The following is a 6000-nucleotide window of genomic DNA, read 5'->3' on the forward strand; positions in this document are numbered from 1 at the left end:
AAGCCAGGCTGCACCTTCCAGCTCTATCTTGCACATACGCAAAGTCAAAGCAGAAGTGACATCACCATTTTACTGCGATGTACAGAAGGTGTTTCCCAGGCAGTATGAACAGAAAGACACCAGTTCCCACAGGAACGTTCCTCCTCGGTGCACTCTGGGACACGCGTCTCTGCACCAACGCGTATTTCATTTACTGTTTGTCCACCACGGTGAGCGGATTGGCCTGTGCTTGAAATCAAGTTGCTGACTGTGCTAAACCGGACCCCGGAAGATATTTTCTAATCAATACGCATTATTTTTCATCACGGCCAGGGCTCCCAGCATTCATCCCAGAAGACAGACAGGCAAATACACCTCCAAATTACAAAGCGTATCCATCTAGGAGCTGATTCCACCTCATGTTAGACACCAAAAAGAACATAAAACCCGTCAGTGACGTGGGCGCAAGCTATTAACTCTTTTAGTATAGCAATTTAAAAGCTTTTTTTTTTTATAAGCTGCCTGTCTCCCTCCCACCTCCTATCACTCCCACCCCTCCCCGCAACTCCAGAACTTCCCAACTCATGAAGTTCAAAGGCAAGCGGAGGTCAACGTTACCTGCACTCTTTAAAGACCGGCACAGCAGCACACCAAACTCCTGATGTGCGCAAGTACCACAGCCCGCTCTGATATTGCGGAGATTTTGAGCGCTAAGGAGAGCCACGAAGTCACGTACAATTGTTTCGATAAACTTAAAGATGAGAATCATACAGAGGTACCACAAAATGCTGCTTTTAGATACCATACGAAGGGTACGCTCGCAAGCACCTCAGATGATAACGAGCTGCTAATGTCAGGCAAGACTGAAGTTTAACAAAAACTTCCCGCTTTTATATTACAAAGCCTGGCTGAAAACGGCTGGGTGCCACAGAGCATCCATAAGAATATTAATAATTCAGCTTTGAATAAGCGAAAGCACGAACAGCAGAGCAAGGAGGAGAGACTTGGTCTTTGCAGGATTGCACTCAGCCCACGTGACAGAGCTCAGCAGAGGTTCAGTGATCCTTGAAATTTGTCTGGAAGTGGGACTGCTACCGATTAGAAAAGAATATGCACATATTTCAAAGACACGCTGCTTCATGGTGAACTCCTGTCACTTTGGGGTTAAGCGTTACCAGTTTTCCCAGACTAATTGCTCTTCTAGAATAGGACACGGAGTTTAGCATTGGATCAGAAAAGTGGAGATTCAATTTGTTACCAAAAAAAAAAAAAGAAACAAAACAAAACGTCAGCGCAGCTTCTCTTTTGAGATTACAAAGAGTTTTCCTTTGTCCGGTATTTCCCACTGCAACAAAATTCCCTTTATTCAATCCACAGAAGTGTTTCCCCTATTACATTACTGAAAAAAAATCTTTCAGGCAGATGACAATGATTTCCCCCCCCCCCTTTTCTAAAATAAACGCAATGAGAAACGTCTGCTGTGAATTCATGCTCTCTGCCCTAGGCAACCTACGAGCCGGCTGGCAACCAACACTTGGGGAGAAAAAAAAACAACCCACCCCAAACAAACCCAACTTTGGACTGGCGAGCGGCCCATCTGTGAACCCCAAGGAGAGGCGTTCATCTTGCAACGACCTGCCAGAAGCCTGATTTTTATTCCCTCTAAGGGACAGCCGACACGTGAACCCTTCCCGGGACAGTGGTCAACCGCAACAGCGGGAGCGGCAAGTGGGAATCCAGCTGCAACCAAGCGGAGCTCAGGCAGCAAACAAAATACTACTTGGCCCACACCAGTGAAGTTCACCTTCATTTTCAACCGCGACCATCGTTACCCAAAACCCTTCTGTCATGGGGACCAGGGATCAGATGAGGCATGCGCACATGCTCTCCTATCTGCAGCTGCAATAGGAAGCATTTAGCTTTTGTCCGTCCATCTCCTGCATCATCCAAAGACTCTGGCCAAACGAGGAGCCCACCTGAAAAGCCACCTGCATCATCCTCACCTGAGCGTTCAGTGTCCCCTTGCAGTGTCCCGACCCGGGGTGCACAGAAAGTATTGGGGGGGGGAATCTATATCCAGTCATTTAATACCTAATTAATTCAAGCAAATTATATGGGTGTTTTTTTGGTTTGGGGTTTTTTTTTTTACATAAAGGAGGGAGTAACCTGATCAGCCTGATTATACTGCTGGGCCAAGAAGCTGTCGCCATGGCATTTCATTGACAGTCTGCAGGAAAACCCACTCCAAACGCCCACCACCAGAACTGGCGAGCAGAGCTGGTTGAAAAAGATGGGAAAAGCTTGAAACTCCCTGCCTGATTTTTGAATCTTCTAACGAAAAAGAAGCTTTTGCAAGAAAGAAGAAGAAAAAAAAAAAAAACAAATTCCAGGAGTTAGGACAGGGAAATTTTCAGTAAATTCCATAATGGGAAAAAATAAAAATTTAAAAACCCAACCAACTAAATAAAAAACAAACCCCACCCCAGAAAACAGAAGTCTGCAATTTCTTCCCTTCACCCATACCAGGAGCTTCAGCTATGAAGGTCCTTTTTCTCAGAGCGGCGGAGAAGGGCCGATACGGAACAAACCTCCCTCTGGACAAACTCTCCCCTCCAAAGGGGAGACGTCGGTGGGTACAACTGCTTCCTTTTCAAAGCTCAATTTCGGACGTCCAAAAAGAACATCTGCTTTGGAGAGAAACCGAAACCTTCCATCACCAAAAAGGCCAAGACATGATGAGACAAGCGACGTGAGAAGGGTCCGTGCTTATTTGGGAGCGCGTTTCTCAGCGGCAATCCACCCCACTCATGTCACTACCAGGAACGGCAGGACCTGCTTGACCCGAGCAGAAACTTTCGCTCTTGAGGCCAACGAGAGAGTTGAATACGCTGCTTCTGCCTTGCCTGCCGGGAACCAACACCAACTAAGAAGCTTCGGGCTGTAAACGTGCTAATTTAGCCTTCAAACAGGCTGCCATGCAAAGTTCCTGGCACCCATAGCACAGCACCCCTGGAGACCTTTGTCTTGCGGCCGTCCGGGCCCTTTGTCAGGTCTGCAGGAGAACCTGGTGCCAAAGGACACGCTGGAACCTCTCCCTCGCGCTGGAGGCCAGGATCGTGGATCTCTTTCTAAAGAGCAGTCCTCCACCCTCGCCAGCGGCAACGAGCTTGATGCGAGAACTGTTTGGTGGAGTTTTCTGGCAGCAGGGGAGACGAGATGATTATAATAGTCCTTTTTCTAAACCTAACAGTTTCCCCCCCTCCGGTGAACCCACGTTAAACACCTCATTTGGAGCAAGAACAAAAACTCCACGGCGCGCAACCGCCACCTCCGACCTGCAAACTGGAAGCACAAGCGTTGCAAGCCAACCCGCCGGCAGGAATGCCTTCCTAATGACGCCCGTAACTCACCGTTAAGCTCACACCCGCCAGCTCCAAGTAGGACATTACCTCCCGTGGCAACAAGGAGCATCCTAAACGCGCCGCTTATTTCCGACGGAGGATTTTGAACAAAAGCATTGGCAACCCCGACAACAGGAGCGTGGGACTTTTTCCGCCTCGCTCCACCGCGAGCGTTAGGTTATAACAACATGCAATCCACTTCTAAAAACATCCCGACAGCTCTGAAAACAGCACAGATCTATCAGCCCCAGGAGCATCAGTGCAAAGCCCAGGTGGGGGGATGAGATTTTATTTCCCCCCCCCCCCCCCCCCCCCCCCCTTCCCGGGAAAGCGTGGGTTCCAGTGAGCGGCAGCTCCGTCCCCACACGCGCGTCACCAAAGCCAGGCGCGGAATGGGCCCTCTCGCGGCAAGCGCAGCAAGCAAGCACTGCGCCGGAGAAAAATCCTCCAGCCACGGCATCAGACAAGCTGGTAGGTAGCAGAGAGAAAATGCTGCACTGCCTGCGGCGACGCTGGCAATCTCGGAGTCACCCGGGTTACCAACCTGGAAAATCATACAGGAGATTAAGAACATATAATTTCTTCCTAAATTATGAAAAGGTGGGGAGGGGAGAAATAATGGCCAGTTGCCTGTGAATTATGATCATCCAGGCACATGAAAAAAATGGAGCATTAAGTGCAACCAATCTCCACTGCTAGTGGTTTGTTTGTTTTTTTTTTTTTAAAGGACTATAAAAGGTATTTTTAAGGTTTAAAAATAGATTAAGTACCCTACATGCTTCATAGCAAGAGTTTTCACTCATATACCTCCAGCTGCAGAATGAAAAAAAAAATAATAAATAAAATTCAGCTGTGATAGGAGATTTTGGGGCTTTTTTAGGGCAAAAATCTCCCTTTGCTAAAACACAACCCCATTTGCAAACTGATTTTCCGGGTAACGAGGCCCCCAATTCCTCTGCTGCTCTGCTCCCTGGCATGCCGTCGGAGGAGGTTTCCTCCTGTTTGAGGAAATTCGGTCCAGCTCCACGGTCTATGCGGTCTTTTCGCTATTTCGATCGCGGAGAATCGCCTTAGCCCGTCTCAATGACAACGCTGTCACCCCCGACACGAACGCTACACGCTCCCCTGTAACTGTCCTGTCAGTCGCTCCACGCCAGAGAGCAAATGAGCCTGGAGGGTTGGTTCGCTCTAATGTTAACACCGGCCACGGTCGCGAGCTCGCCGTGGCCTTTTACGCCCCTCCGCAACACGCCATCCTCGGGCTGAACCACCGCGTAAAGGACACGCCGCGCTCAAGACCCTGCAAAAAAAAAATGGGACGGCAAACCGAGCGGGCGTACGTCGCCATCCAGATACCGCTTCCAGGAGCGAAGAAACTGGGGGGGGGGGGGGGGGGAGGGAAATCACAAAAAGCAAGATGAAAGCATCAGTAACCATCATTCCAATGACTCCGAACTGCCCGCGAGGAAGCCGCCTGCCCTGCCAAAATCCGCTCCAGCCACCTGGGCTTCAAATCCAGTGGCTCGAGCCGCGTCCGCACGGACCAACGCGTGCCTGCAACGGCAAGGGTGGATCCTACCTCTCTCTTCGGGGCGAAGCGTTAAAACCGAGCACGGCAGCGGAAGGCACATCTGACAATGACACTGCAATTTGTCAAGAACTATTCTTTGAGGGGGGGGGGGAGTGGGGGGGGGGGGGAAGGAAAAAAGAAAAAAGAAGATAAATCACGAAACCATCGCTCTGAGCTGGTCCCTTCCGTATTATTCTTACTCTACGCGATGCCGAGAGTGTTAAAAGCCAGAAAGTCTGGAGGACAAACGTTGGGGGGGGAGGGAGCGCCCGAGCTCCGCCGGTGATGCTCGGGTGCGGCGGTGGGTAGAGGAGGATTTGGGGGACGGGGGGGGGACACGACACCGGGGGGCCCCGCTCCCCACCGGCTCCTTCCCGGCTGCAGCCCCCCAGGCATCGCTGCGAGGCCGGCAACCTCCCCCCCCCCCCCCCCCGCCTTCCCGCGCCCGCGGAACCCCCCCCCGCACCCCCCGCTCACCTCTCCCACGGCGAGCCTAGAGGGGCGGCTTGCCCCGCACCGCTCCGGCCGTTCCCCCGCCGTCCATGGCCGGTTGCACCGTACCCCGGCGGTGCAACCCGCACCGGCGGAGCCGGGCAGAGCCGCTGCCGCAGGGGCCGCCCCGCCCCGGCTCCGCGCAGCGGCGGCAGAGGAGGAAGAGGAGGAGGAGGAGGAGGAGGAGGAAGAGGAGGAGGAGGAGGAGGAGGAGGAGGAGGAGGAGGAGCGCCCCGCCCCACCCTACGGCCGCAGCCCCGGTGCGGCGATCGAGGAGGGGAAGACGCGGTCCCCGCCCGCTCGGTACCGAGCGGTACAGCCCACCCCCCGCCGCCGCCCCCCCCCGGCGCATCCCGCTCCCGGGGGTCCGGAGAGCATCAGCATCCCCCGGGACCACCCCGGTGATGGGCAACCCGCTGCTGAGCCGGGCAGAGCGGCTGAGGAATTAGGGTTGTCCATTAATTGGTCGTTAATTACAAGGCACCGGCAGGTGCTTCAGATATTAAAAGGAAAAAAAAAAAAAATAAAATAAAATAAAAGGTAAAAGCGGGGTTAAGT

The 6000-nt window shown here is 52.5% G+C and overlaps 1 protein-coding gene across 1 annotated transcript in view; it reads right to left on the reverse strand.

Annotated features, from left to right (window-relative positions):
• Positions 1–5553, reverse strand: part of LOC143171606 (leucine-rich repeat and fibronectin type III domain-containing protein 1-like protein) — a 60300-nt gene extending 54747 nt beyond the window's left edge. The window contains exon 1 of the mRNA XM_076360660.1: positions 5428–5553. The gene's annotated coding sequence lies outside the window, so the exon portion shown is untranslated. The remainder of the gene's footprint in view (positions 1–5427) is intronic.
• Positions 5554–6000: the final 447 nt, after the last annotated feature.

The sequence above is a fragment of the Aptenodytes patagonicus genome, chromosome 28, assembly GCF_965638725.1.
Source record: "Aptenodytes patagonicus chromosome 28, bAptPat1.pri.cur, whole genome shotgun sequence".
Taxonomy (NCBI): domain Eukaryota; kingdom Metazoa; phylum Chordata; class Aves; order Sphenisciformes; family Spheniscidae; genus Aptenodytes; species Aptenodytes patagonicus.